Source organism: Abramis brama (genome assembly GCF_963993115.1).
Source record: "Abramis brama genome assembly, chromosome: 5".
NCBI lineage: Eukaryota > Metazoa > Chordata > Actinopteri > Cypriniformes > Leuciscidae > Abramis > Abramis brama.
This window is the reverse complement of record NC_139967.1, coordinates 9,956,237-9,971,787: the sequence shown is the minus strand read 5'-3', so window position 1 is coordinate 9,971,787 and position 15,551 is coordinate 9,956,237. Positions and strand designations below refer to the sequence as shown.

The 15,551-nt window shown below is 35.4% G+C and overlaps 2 long non-coding RNA genes across 2 annotated transcripts; one reads left to right on the top strand and one right to left on the bottom strand.

Annotated features, from left to right (window-relative positions):
- Positions 1–4,695: 4,695 nt before the first annotated feature.
- Positions 4,696–7,846, top strand: LOC311082538. Its single transcript, XR_014606141.1, has 3 exons — positions 4,696–5,410; positions 6,257–6,342; positions 7,013–7,846. It is a non-coding gene; the product is annotated as an uncharacterized lncRNA (long non-coding RNA).
- A 2,678-nt stretch (positions 7,847–10,524) lies between these two features.
- On the bottom strand, positions 10,525–13,410 carry LOC311083946. Its single transcript, XR_014606392.1, has 3 exons — positions 12,693–13,410; positions 11,689–11,774; positions 10,525–11,244 (listed from the first exon to the last, which is right to left on the bottom strand). It is a non-coding gene; the product is annotated as an uncharacterized lncRNA (long non-coding RNA).
- Positions 13,411–15,551: the final 2,141 nt, after the last annotated feature.

Here is a 15,551-nt window from a genome sequence, read left to right as displayed (position 1 = left end):
TTCTATTCCTGATATCGGACAGGATGACAGGTCATCGATCAGATGACAGATTATAGCAGTGCTGGCTTAGCTGAAGATGTTGACAAAGATAAACCGACACAATTTTGGCAACAACAAAAAAAAATGAAAAGAGATGTGACATTCTAGGGAGCTAGTAAATGATGAACCCATCATAAGTTACATGTGACTGCACACTCCTGCCATGTTCCTGGTCTTGAATCTATGATAAACTGCGCACAGCCACCTCCTGCTGTGACATTACTCTTGCCCTGTTGCTCAAAAGCTTGACATTCTGCGCTGGAGCCCGTGGAGCGCCGGCAGAAAAGCTTGCTATGTAATCTCCTCAGTCGGACACTTTAGCTCGGCTGCCATTATTGGGCTTCACTGTGTGGTCGGCTCCAGGCTTTCTGGGGGTCAGCGCAGGAAATGGGAGCAGATTTGTGGCAAATTAGAAATCTTGTTGTGGACCAGCATGACTGAAGAAGGAATCCAAGACTGGGAGCTCCAATATATGAGCTGCTAGTTTTAAGAAGCAGGGTATAGAAGGGATTGGTTAGGACTATGACGAGGTTGGAATTGTCTGGATTAGAGTCAATCCTACATTGTTATTCAGTGATTTGTGAACAAATATGGTCTTTAGAGACACTTTCCGGCTGCACTTTAGATAAATTCTTTGGAAAGCGTTCCACAAGAAGATTTAAGCAATTTAATTTATCTACAGTAACTTGCCAAATTGTATATACAGTGGACAGGGACACTTTTGGACACCTCCGAATTGTATGGCATTATAGCAATATTTGCAAACAAACTATACTAGACCTTTTGATAGGAATAACCCTTTCAACACTTTTTATTGCCATTTTGCAATTACTCTTAGGTAACTTTTATTTGAAACCTCTCAGTTTTATTTATGTATTGTATATTTACAGTATATTTATGTTGCAAAAATCATGTTTTATATTTTGTTATCTGAAGCAATGACATCCATTCATTTTTAAGTGTGACTTAGGTGTCACGTTGTGGCTGTAGTAACGTGCACTATGAAAGAAGTAGATAAAAAAAAAATGTTTTGTATTAAATCCGCAAGGAATACTCAGGAGGTCGCAGAAGAAAAAACAAACACAACCACATAAAACTAAGAGAACTGGGAACAAGAACAAGGGAACTGAAAGAACTGGGCTTAAATACTGACAAGGAGTAATCAGCGGAAAACAGAACTGATGTGTGGGACTAATTAACAACCAAGGAAACTAATTAGGGAACACAGGCAAACTCGGGTAGAAGGGAACAGGGGAAACTGAACAAAAACACACTATACAATAAGGATAGTCCCCCTAAAAATAAAAAAATATATAATAATTTACTCACCCTCATGTCATTCCAAACCTGAATGACTTTCTGTCTTCTGTGGAATACATAGAAGAGGTTTTGAAGAATGTTGGTAGCTAAACAGTTTCGGTTCCTATTGACTTCCATTGTATGGACAAAAAAATATTATGGAAGTCAACTGGAACCAAAACAGTTTGATTATCAATATTCTTCAAAATATATTCTTTTGTGTTCAGCAGAAGATAGAAATGCATACAGGTTTAGAAAAACCTGAGGGCGAGTAAATGATGAGTTTTCATTTTTCGGTTGACAATCCAAATACTTTTTGGGGTTTGTATACTTATTGTATCCATGTGCAGAGCTTCAATTTTGCGGTTTTGTATTTTAGGATAGCTGTAACTCTCTATTTAGAACTGGTTTTAAAATCCCTTTTATGACCTATTTAATTATCGAAAATGAAAAAAAAGACAAAATATTTAATATTATATAAAAAAATATTTTACATGACATGTTTTTGTTTGTTGCGCTGCTTGCATGATTTGACTCATAGCTCACCTTTCTTGATAAGTTATGTTGACTTGACCCCATAGGCATCATTGACAGTGGGGATAGTGGAGATATGTTTTGTCATGGCTGATTTAGATTCTAATCCAGAGGAAGCATATCATTTTATAATATTATAATATTATATTCCTTAATATAATATTGTATATTGTATTACATTATAATGCAACGTTAAAGGATCAGTGAACTTTAATTCCAAAATAAACACAAAATGAAAGTAAAAGCAGCAGCCCCTCACAGACGACTGCCGCACACACATAAACAAAACATAACATAATTGTCCAGGCCTGGTCCTCTCTCATCCTTCAGTTAAAATAAAAACATTTAAATTATAATATTTTTTTTTTTACAATATTTATTCTATTTTTTGTATTGTATTTAATTATGATAAATTAAATGCAGCCATTGTGAGCATAAGAGAATGCTTTTGAATAGTAGAGTATATTATATATTATGTTGTATTATAACGTTTTTTATATATATATTTCATAAAATATTGTGTTAATTAAAGGTGCAGTAAGCGATTTCTGAGAAACACTGTTGATATATGAAATAACAAAAACAAACACGCCCCTACCCAAAAGGATCATGCCCCTATCTTGATAGCTCCGCCCACAAATTCACAAACACGCTATGCAGCACAGGCACCTCCCCCCTCATGAGAGGACATTTTTGCTAATTGGCTACAAGTGTGTTTTAGTGCTTGGTCCGATGCACTTTCATCAGTGTTTCTCAGAAATCGCTTACTGCACCTTTAATTGTTAATGTCAAAATGACATCAAAATGCACTTACTTACTTACACATTTACTTTCTTCCTGGTCTTATTATGAACAATTCATTGGTGCATGTTATTCCAAAAAAAAAAAAAAAAAAAGGCTATTTGACTGTTTAACCTTTAATCAAATTTAATTTAAATTGCTCTTGCTCTCACACAACTTTTTTCCGCTGATGTCAACATTATGGAAGTCAAATGGGTTGCAACGGGCATTTGAGTGAAACGTGTGTACTGCTCTTTCTCTCTGGGTTGTCTAAATTTCTTAAGACCAAGCTGTTTCTTAGAATCAGCAGGTGTAAAATAATTTTCTCACACACCCTCTATAATTTCTCATTATATACAGCATGTATTTTTAGACTGCCAGGATGGCATTCATGAACGCATTATGTTCCACAATCTCATTTTTGCCTCTTTCTGTCCTTGCTGTTTCTTTCTCACCGGTGGGAGAAAGAACGTGTTCGTTTAGGCTGGTGTTAAGAAAGCCGGGTGTCAGCAGGAATCCAGTCAATTCGCAGCAGCTTTGTCTCTTCACCAGACTTAATTACAGCTGTACCTCTGTGCTCAATAAGCAGAGAGCTGAAAACAGGAATGAGCAGCGGTTTGATACGACCATAGAAAGGAGCGTTAAAAAAAAATAGGCCAACATGCAGACGTGACCCATGCTAGTCGCATTATGTCTGGGAAGATCTTGCATGGCTGATTCATGCTCTACGTGACAGTTTTAAAAGGATGTCTGTGTCTGTAATGATTATTTTTCCTGCTGTGCCGTGGTACAGGTGTACGTTGTGGAAAAACAAGCTAAAAACCTTTGCAATTAAGGTAGCAGTGAGAGTTTTTTACCATTAGCAATGTCTTATATTATCTTGTTCTTCCTATGGTTTTGTTGTTGTTGTTGTTGTTGTTGTTGTTGTGTGTGTGTGTGTGTGTGTGTGTGTGTGTGTGTGTGTGTGTGTGTGTGTGTGTGTGTGTGTGTGCGTGCGTGTGTGTGTGTGTGTGTGCGTGCGTCAGTCGGCTTCCCAGAAGGATCAGCTTTAAAGATGTACTTGAATCTATTATGATTTTGTTATTTCATATACCTTTGTAATCATCACCTCCAAAAATGTATACAAGAGAGGAAAATTAAATAACCTAAGCTCATTGTCACTTTAGTATTTTAGTATTTTTCTGATTAAATTGAAGAGCATTCAAAACATCATCACCCATATTCAACCTGATATTTAATTTATTCATTTTTTTTTCCTGCCTTTGTTCAAGTCTTGCTTGTGTCTCTTTCAAATGATTTCCGTCAATGCTTCAGTGCTTTTGGCTGCCTATCTTAGTGAATTAACTTTATTGTGATTCTCTACATTTATTCTTTTCATCTAAATCAAGTTTGTTCTCTACAGATGGCAAGAAAATATTTTCCCACACAAATGAGTAATGTCCTCCTCCCTGAACATCCTATCCTTTCCAGTTGCATCATTATTTAAATCAATAGGCAGATCAATATTAGCATAAACTGGTTTCCATATTCCATTTATTTTTTCCATTTGAATTGCTCATAATGTACCTCATAATGTTATTTCTCAAATGACTGATGCAGCGCAGCGGGGTGCCTGTCAGAGATCAGCTCCCCGGATTTATGTCAGAGCTTCAGGACCGGGGTGAACGCTGAGGGCTGTGACCGGAATGAAAAAACAAGGATACGTGGTGGGTGAATGTTCTTGGATGAAAGAGAGGCTTTCTCAGAATCAATGGATTAGCTTGTTTTCTACTTCCCACAGAAAGTAAAAGTGTCTGACTCGGCAGTGGACTTACGGTTAGAATAAAATCTATAACGAATGGTTCCGGCACTTACATCTAGAACGGGCCACGATTTTGAACAGGCAATTTTTTCAACACTTGTCTTTTATCATATTGCTTCGTAGGGGTATGCGATATTATGATTTTAGTTAGTGAACAATTAAATTGTCTCCACGGTCTGCTTTTGAAGAGAGATCATAGTATCATGCTACAGACTCAGTGCACACATTCTATCAGTTGCAGTTCCAACCCAGTCTCTTACTACTGCGTATCTATACCACGAGTTTTCATTTTCATTTGGCGTAGTATTTACACGCCAAAGTCACATTTCGCGTTCATATGGTACGCAAAACCCTCCCGTTAAACTTCTATTGATGTAAAATGCGTATGCATTGCACGCAGAAATGTATTAACGTCATCGTCCCGCCCCTTAATCGTACGAAGATTCACGATTCCATCTCGTGCAGATGCCGAAGGTGCATGCACAAATACGTGTTATTATTTTATTTATTATTATTTTTTTTATTATTATTTTTTTTTGTACAGAAACATAACTCATAATCTCTAATGGGGGCGAATGGTCACATAATTTAATCTATTGATTCGTGACTCGGGCACGTTTATTTCGTTATTTTCGTAATACCAGCACGTTTTTTAAACTAATGTATTTTAAATGGGAAGCGTCTTTCGTGATCACAGCACGATTCTTTCTGCCTATCGGGCTGCAGCAGAGAACCTGTTTAATCAACATTAATTCACGAGATTTTATCTTATCATGGACCATGGTTTATGTATTTTTTTAATGTTATTTTTTCGATCTTATTGCCAGGGAAGCTGGATTGCTTTGCTGTTTATTGATATTTTAAAAATCATATTTTATCAGTAGGAAATCGCGCTGAAGAAGTCTCGTTCCGAACACATCGCGATATTTGGCATCAGTTCACGTGTGCCAGATGTTGGTAAGTAGTAATAAATACGCTGTCCTAACGTGTGTTATAATGTCTTTTCTGTTTGTCGATATTAATAAGATTAGCTCACATTCAGTCACTGCATTATATCTGTCATCGCCACGGAGGCTTTGCGTTTCATTGCTTTCTAATTCTAAACAGGGTGATTAAACACCGTCTGTCACGTGACGTGCTGTTGTATTTGTAGTAGAAGCACAGTAAAAACAACACTTACCATGCTTTTACCACATTAACATTAGTTTTACTGTGATAAGTGTAGTAAAAAGACAGTAATCACAAAACTGACCATGCGTTTACCACACTATTGGTAGTTTTAATGTGATACGTATTGTAAATGTACAGTAACCAAAATACTTACCATGCTTTTATTACAGTAACCCTAATTTTACTGTGATAGGTGTGGTAAAAGGACAGTGACCACAAAACTTACCATGCTTTTACCACAGTAACCCTAATTTTACTGTGATAGGTGTGGTAAAAGGACAGTAACCACAAAACTTACCATGATTTTACCACAGTAACCCTAATTTTACTGTGATAGGTGTGGTAAAAGGACAGTAACCACAAAACTTACCATGCTTCAAACCTCAGTAACCTTAGTTTTACTGTGATTGGTGTAGTACAGGGCAGTAATCAAAAAACTTACCATGCTATTCCCCAGAATTGGTAGTTTTAAAGTGATATTTGTTGTAAATGCATATTAAACACAACACTTGCCATGCTTTTAATGCTTTATAATGTAACATCCAATATTTGTAAGGCAGTACTTTGTCCTTTAAATAATCCTATATATTATTAATTATACATAATGATATTTTCTTTTCTTTTTTTTTTCAGATGAAAAGACCAAAAGGGCCCTTCGGACTCAGTCAGCCCCATATTGTTTGAGGACAAGTAAACGGAGGAGACAGAAAGCTGTATAGGTAAATATTTGCAATGTATGTATTGTTTTTAACCCTAAATCAAATAATTTATCAAGCATTTGTTGTTTCTTAAACCTTTTCTCACAAAACCCATAGCCCAATCAGTATGAACATAGTCTGAAGGTCTTAATAACTCAAAAGATTTAACAAGTTGTCAAATTCTTATGATACTCGTACATATTTGTATACTCCTACATAATCCTGCAGCTTTTACTCCTAGTGCTGTCATTGGCTACTGCCTCAATTCCTGTACGCAATTATCGCGATATTTGTAAATCAGTTGAGCCCCTCCTTGGAAAGTAGTCGGATGTCCCACACACTGTCAGAAAGTTGATATTAATTGCATTGTATTTATTACAATTATTACAAATTGGTCCCCGTCTGTTTATGTTCCAATGATACATGATGTCTCTCCACACCTCATAACCTACCTCTGTTTGCAAGAGTGGAAAAGCTTATCTGACATTATCATGTCACATGACATCAGATACTCAATTATTTTGTCATAATCAGATCAGTTACACTGCCCTACCCGTTTGCATGTAAATCATTTTCATACGATTATTGCTTGCTATTAAAGACATACTTTTATTCATAGAATTGCCCACATATCAGTGAACTTATAACATAAAAATGCTTTTAACATTTAATTATGCAACACTCTTTACAGAAAAATATCCCACAGTTATGGATAAACTCACAACATCATCATCAAGTCCTGTGCCGGGCACATTGGGCGACAAGTGTCCTCCAACGTATTCGATCCGTGGCCAGGTTCTCCACATCTTCCCATGGGACACTGACATTCTTCAGGTCTTTGTGAAACATCTGTCTCCGTGTCTTCCTTGGTCTTCCCTGTCTCCTGCATCCTCCTGGTGGTGTCCTCTTCATCACTGTGTTTGGGTGGTGTTGTTTGGGCATGCGTAGGATGTGTCCAGCGAGGTGAACCCTTTGCTCTGTCTCAGTTTCTGAAAGTCTTCATGTGGAGTCCACTCCTCCTCGTGATCTCTTTGATATATGCAGAACCAATGTTGAAAATAGTGATTTATCTTTTTCCATATTGTTAAAGCATTTTGTTTTCTCTTTCAGCTTCATAAACTGTACTTGATTTCTGCCTAATGCCTTTATAAAAAAGGGTCAGTGCTCATCAGGTGTTTTGCTAAAGGACATATTCATTGCATAGTTACAATAAAAGTGACCAATAATCACAAGGATATAGAATGAAAGTTGAGAATGTAAAATTTTGTGCTTATATTTTTGCCTATTTGTTCTTTAAAGTGAAGAAACAAATGTATTTTCACATGACAAAGTTGAATCTCATCTCTTGGTTTGTAAATATATAACTTCATCATAGCAATTTTTTTAACGTTAATGTATGTGTCACTATAATAGATTGCCCCTGTATCTGGATATTTTTAATTAACTGATTTTTATACTTTTGTGCTGTAGTTTTGGCTCTACATTTGTCTTTAAACAGTTTGACATTAAATATTGGAATATGCTTTCAAAATTGTGTCCATTCATTTGTGCTTTTGTTACATTTATGAATATAATTGATATACCTTTAATATACTATAGTATACATACACTGTAAATGTTAGAAGCACTTTAGAACATGTAATTATCTTTAATTAAAATACTGCAAAACTACCCTGCTGTAGGACATTGCTTAGCAAAAAGTTCATCTTTCAAATGTATGCATCAGTCTAATCAAAAAAGCAAATTTGTATCATTGATCATGTGAACGGAGTATTTTGTTTTTAAATATGAGTTTTATAATTTAATTAGAAGGAATACATGTTTAACAGCCTAAATATACAATATTTAAGGTATCTATCCCTGCAGGCGGAACCAGAAGAGATCTGTCATCATTTACCATAAATGGGCATGTAACTGTGACGCATCTGTTCAGCTGGGTTGTTACTGGCTGTGACTTTATCGCAGAACTCGCTGTGATTGGACAATCGTTTAACACATAAAACGGCGCTTCATGTTACAAAGTATGTTTTGGTGTTATTATTACGTTAGTTATACATTAAACCAACTATAAAGTGTCTCTATGTTGTGAGAAATTACTCCTTTACTGAGATCCTAACCCTAAGCATGTCTGCACATTTCAATGAACTACAGCTCCATGTTCCTGTTCCAGTGATAGAATGACAGAGACATGTGGGTAATGTAGTTTAAAACGTTTAGTAATGAAACAATAAATGTTAAATAATAGATGTTGAGACTTCTTCCTCTGGTTGAGAAAAAGCTACACCACATCAGTGATCACATCTTCTGTTCATGTACTGTAGGGTTCAACTGAACAAACTGTTTAGACGAGGAAGAAGAACATGAACACGATACGTACATCAGAAGAGCAAGAAACCGGTTTAGCTGTGATAATGAATCATTATATTCCAACATAATATCAAATTCTGTAGGTGACTGAATATGATTCTCTGGCACTCAGTTTAAAGCTTCAGCAGATGTGAATGGATCAATATGATGTTAATGTATTTTTAAAGACACATTTTTATTTATCTTGAATCTCACTTGTCTTTATGCTACTTTATCAACTTTATTGATAAAGTGTTGTTTAATAAAGTCCTCCAATTGTGTTGTTTAATAAAGTATGGTGAATATTGTGTATTGAAAGTGGTGTTTGGTACAGTAAATAGAATTTTTTATTTTAGAAATTTTAATTTCTTATTTATTTAGTTTAATTCATAATTTAAAAACAACTACATATAATTAATGACCATGATTATTTTACTTAGGACATAAAAACTTAGATCTGGTTCATGATATTTGGGACAACAATGCAACATAAGTTGCATATACTTGCATGTATGTCACATTTCAGTGAAATAAAGGGAAACTAAATTACAAAAGGCTGCAGTGGGCTATCTTACTATAAACACTTCAAGCATAATTGAAGATGATCCATGTTGATCATTCTAGTACATCTACTACTGCTTTTCAAATGAAAGCATAGACATTACTGATGTCAGGCATATAAGCAGCAATCAGAAGGAGTGAAAAGGAAATTCTGGCACTGTTTTTTTTTTTTGTTTGTTTGTTTGTTTTACTGAATGGTGCATTATCCTTGTGTAATAGTAACAGTGTGTGTAGATCTGTGTAGATTGTAGCCCTTCCACCCCCAGGGGCCCAGCAACGGCCCCCAGAGGAGCAAACAAATGCACATTTCAAATGGCTGTAACTCAAAGTCCGGTTCGTGTATCAAAGAGAAAATCGGCAAGACAACCGCTTATGCTATGTTTAATAAATAATGTTGGCCACAGTTTTCAGACATATATGGAAAGTTGGCATAAAGGTTATTTTTAAAGTGCTCACAGTAAAATATAAAATTTCAGCCTGTCCCTCATATATGTCATAAAGGTTTGCACAATGAAGAAATTTAGATATCCAGTTGTCCATTAAATATATTATTTATTTAACATTTATTGTTTCATTGCTAAACGTTTTAAACTACATTACCCACATATCTCTGTCATTCTATCACTGGAACAGGAACATGGAGCTGTAGTTCATTGTAATGTGCAGACATGCTTAGGGTTAGGGTTAGGATCTCGGTAAAGGAGTAATTTCTCACATTATAGAGACACTTTATAGTTAACTTAATGTATAACTAACGTAATAATAACACCAAAACATACTTTGTAACATGAAGCGCCGTTTTATATGTGTTAAACGATTGTCCAATCACAGCGAGTTCTGCGATAAAGTCACAGCCAATAACAACCCAGCTGAACAGATGCGTCACAGTTACATGCCCATTTATGGTAAATGATGACAGATCTCTTCTGGTTCCGCCTGCAGGGATAGATACCTTAAATATTGTATATTTAGGCTGTTAAACATGTATTCCTTCTAATTAAATTATAAAACTCATATTTAAAAACAAAATACTCTGTTGTGTAGTTACCATCCAAAAACGAGTTCACATGATCAATGATACAAATTTGCTTTTTTGATTAGACTGATGCATACATTTGAAAGAGGAACTTTTTGCTAAGCAATGTCCTACAGCAGGGTAGTTTTGCAGTATTTAAATTAAAGATAATTACATGTTCTAAAGTGCTTCTAACATTTACAGTGTATGTATGTATAAAGGTATATCAATTATATTCAAATAAATGTAACAAAAGCACAAATGAATGGACACAATTTTGAAAGCATATTCCAATATTTAATGTCAAACTGTTTAAAGACAAATGTAGAGCCAAAACTACAGCACAAAAGTATAAAAATCAGTTAATTAAAAATATCCAGATACAGGGGCAATCTATTATAGTGACACATACATTAATGTTAAAAAAATTGCTATGATAAAGTTATATATTTACAAACCAAGAGATGAGATTCAACTTTGTCATGTGAAAATACATTTGTTTCTTTGCTTTAAAGAACAAACGGGCAAAAATATAAGCACAACATTTTACATTCTCAACTTTCATTCTATATCCTTGTTGTTATTGGTCACTTTTATTGTAACTATGCAATGAATATGTCCAAAACATAACAAATAGCAATAATAGCAAAACACCTGATGAGCACTGACCCTTTTTTATAAAGGCATTAGGCAGACATCAAGTACAGTTTATGAAGCTGAAAGAGAAAACAAAATGCTTTAACAATATGGAAAAAGATAAATCACTATTTTCAATATTGGTTCTGCATATATCAAAGAGATCACGAGGAGGAGTGGACTTCACATGAAGACTTTCAGAAACTGAGACAGAGCAAAGGGTTCACCTCGCTGGACACATCCTACGCATGCCCAAACAACACCACCCAAACACAGTGATGAAGAGGACACCACCAGGAGGATGCAGGAGACAGGGAAGACCAAGGAAGACACGGAGACAGATGTTTCACAGATGCTTTTCCACTCTTGCAAACAGAGGTAGGTTATGAGGTGTGGAGAGACATCATGTATCATTGGAACATAAACAGACGGGGACCAATTTGTAATAATTGTAATAAATACAATGCAATTAATATCAACTTTCTGACAGTGTGTGGGACATCCGACTACTTTCCAAGGAGGGGCTCAACTGATTTACAAATATCGCGATAATTGCGTACAGGAATTGAGGCAGTAGCCAATGACAGCACTAGGAGTAAAAGCTGCAGGATTATGTAGGAGTATACAAATATGTACGAGTATCATAAGAATTTGACAACTTGTTAAATCTTTTGAGTTATTAAGACCTTCAGACTATGTTCATACTGATTGGGCTATGGGTTTTGTGAGAAAAGGTTTAAGAAACAACAAATGCTTGATAAATTATTTGATTTAGGGTTAAAAACAATACATACATTGCAAATATTTACCTATACAGCTTTCTGTCTCCTCCGTTTACTTGTCCTCAAACAATATGGGGCTGACTGAGTCCGAAGGGCCCTTTTGGTCTTTTCATCTGAAAAAAAAAAGAAAAGAAAATATCATTATGTATAATTAATAATATATAGGATTATTTAAAGGACAAAGTACTGCCTTACAAATATTGGATGTTACATTATAAAGCATTAAAAGCATGGCAAGTGTTGTGTTTAATATGCATTTACAACAAATATCACTTTAAAACTACCAATTCTGGGGAATAGCATGGTAAGTTTTTTGATTACTGCCCTGTACTACACCAATCACAGTAAAACTAAGGTTACTGAGGTTTGAAGCATGGTAAGTTTTGTGGTTACTGTCCTTTTACCACACCTATCACAGTAAAATTAGGGTTACTGTGGTAAAATCATGGTAAGTTTTGTGGTTACTGTCCTTTTACCACACCTATCACAGTAAAATTAGGGTTACTGTGGTAAAAGCGTGGTAAGTGTTGTGGTTACTGTCCTTTTACCACACCTATCACAGTAAAATTAGGGTTACTGTGGTAAAAGCATGGTAAGTTTTGTGGTCACTGTCCTTTTACCACACCTATCACAGTAGAATTAGGGTTACTGTAGTAAAAGCATGGTAAGTATTGTGGTTACTGTACATTTACAATACGTATCACATTAAAACTACCAATAGTGTGGTAAACGCATGGTCAGTTTTGTGATTACTGTCTTTTTACTACACTTATCACAGTAAAACTAATGTTAATGTGGTAAAAGCATGGTAAGTGTTGTTTTTACTGTGCTTCTACTACAAATACAACAGCACGTCACGTGACAGACGGTGTTTAATCACCCTGTTTAGAATTAGAAAGCAATGAAACGCAAAGCCTCCGTGGCGATGACAGATATAATGCAGTGACTGAATGTGAGCTAATCTTATTAATATCGACAAACAGAAAAGACATTATAACACACGTTAGGACAGCGTATTTATTACTACTTACCAACATCTGGCACACGTGAACTGATGCCAAATATCGCGATGTGTTCGGAACGAGACTTCTTCAGCGCGATTTCCTACTGATAAAATATGATTTTTAAAATATCAATAAACAGCAAAGCAATCCAGCTTCCCTGTCAATAAGATCGAAAAAATAACATTAAAAAAAATACATAAACCATGGTCCATGATAAGATAAAATCTCGTGAATTAATGTTGATTAAACAGGTTCTCTGCTGCAGCCCGATAGGCAGAAAGAATCGTGCTGTGATCACGAAAGACGCTTCCCATTTAAAATACATTAGTTTAAAAAACGTGCTGGTATTACGAAAATAACGAAATAAACGTGCCCGAGTCACGAATCAATAGATTCAATTATGTGACCATTCGCCCCCATTAGAGATTATGAGTTATGTTTCTGTACAAAAAAAAATAATAATAATAAAAAAAATAATAATAAATAAAATAATAACACGTATTTCTGCATGCACCTTCGGCATCTGCACGAGATGGAATCGTGAATCTTCGTACGATTAAGGGGCGGGACGATGACGTTAACTATAATACATTTCTGCGTGCAATGCATACGCATTTTACATCAATAGAAGTTTAACGGGAGGGTTTTGCGTACCATATGAACGCGAAATGTGACTTTGGCGTGTAAATACTACGCCAAATGAAAATGAAAACTCGTGGTATAGATACGCAGTAGTAAGAGACTGGGTTGGCAGTTCTGGTGCTTGCGTCCCAACATAGGCCCCTATTCTGTACAATCTTCACGTTTAGCAACGCAGTGGTAGGGTTTCGCGCACATGAAAGTGCATTCTTCGCAATCATTAAAGTTTATTATTTGCATGCGTTTTAAAGCCTTAACATTGTATTCGCACGCTGTTCTGACATAAGCTTTCCTGAGTGCGTACACCCCAAGCATGCACACACTAAAGCCTGTCAAGCAGCGAGTGACATCTAGTTCTTATTGCACTTTAGCTGTCAAATACATACAAGGTTTACATAAACTGAGTCTTTTATGTCTTTAGTGAACGTAGAGAGTTGGGAGAAAATCGGATGCCTGTCTGTGTAGATCCGTGCATTCGGTATTAAATTGACTGCTGTCACGAGCTGTCAGGTTATTTTTTCATTCTAATGGACTTATCATTATTTCCCGTTGTCTTTGTTTGGTACCCACCACTTGTTTGGTACCATGGATATTAATTTAATCATCACAGCTGTTCGTATTTGAGTTTGTTATCAGTGCATACTTAAGTTCCTTTGTTTCCTCAGTTCTTTGTCGGTTGTTGTTTGTGTGAGACACACTGTTGCATATGTTAGACCTTTCTGCATGGATTATCTCATTAAATTTACTTTGTGTTTGTAACTTTGGACTCTTCATCATCTTTGGACCTTCATATTTGTGACAACCGCAGCCTAATAAACCTTCTGCCACTTGTGTCATTAATGTTAATCAAACAACAGAAGACAAAGAGAAAATCACTTCCTGCTCTTGACTGAATAATTTCAGTAGCTTTAATAAGAATCAGTGTATATTTAATTATGTTTATTTCATTTGTATTTTATGTTGTATTTGGCCTATTATTTGTAATTTGCATCTTTGTTCTTATTTTTAATAACAAAGATAAAATAATGAAATAAAATAATGTGAAATATTTTAGCCCACCTCTACTTTGACCTAAAGTCATTGTTTGTCATTGTTTTTTCTTTTATATTTTGTTGCCTTGTATCGCTACATTTTTAAAATAGGGAAATTAGTTTGGCTATATATTATTTGTCAAAATAGTCTTAACAACCAACATCGTGATATGGTATTTTTGTCACCCCTATTGCTTCGGTCCATCTAGGAAAATGATGTATGAAGTATTAAAATAATTATTATGACCATTACTGGTTTTTTTGTTGTTGTTGTTTTTACAGTATGTGTAATTTTCAATAAAATTACATATAATATTTTTTTTATATTAATGTATTACATACAAAACCATTCAGAATGTAAATGGGTTTACTAAGGCTGCATTTATGTGATCAAAATACATTTAAAAAAAAAAAGTAATATTGTGAAACATTTTAAAATAATTGTTCTCTATTTTCATATATATTAACCCCTAAATCACTTATAGTTCACTACGACGGACTAAGACTGACTTACCAACCTAAATGCAACAATAACGTCACTCTACCTCATTCAAAAGTATAATTTTCGATTACATAATTTTTGTGCAATACTGTATTGTAAAGCAACAATATGTAATTTGTTTTTGCCGCTAGGGGTCACTAACCTCTTACAATGACAAAGGCGTATGTTGATGACGCATAAGCGGAATTACTGAACTTCCCGTCATGCCGAAGGATCTAATAATGTTTATGGATGAGTGAATACATTGATGTTTTTAACATGACTGTGGTATGAAGCAGGGAACGATTGCAAATGAGAGACAGATATCAGCGTCACACGCGAGTCTCGCGGATATAAAGGAATAAGGACATTTCATTCTACCGAACGTCCAGGTGCTGAATTACTACTCACACAGGTCAGTTTATTAGACGAATGAAACTTGTGAGGTAACGCAGCGCTGTTTCACTTGGTCTACACTATCAATTAGTTTATCTGTATGAGACTAGCAGTAAGCTAGATCAACATTAGAATAACATACTGATCATATTCTAACATTTCATCATGTTGAGCTATATAACATTGATTCGTTTTATGTACATTTGCTCACCTCTACATTTGCGCGTCTCTGTCAAGTCGAAGTTTGTCACGGACGTGGAGCTCTCGGTATCTCGAAAACGCAACGCTGATATTGATCCTCGTTTTAGTTCTCCTTTTGTCCCCAAGTCTGCTTGCCAT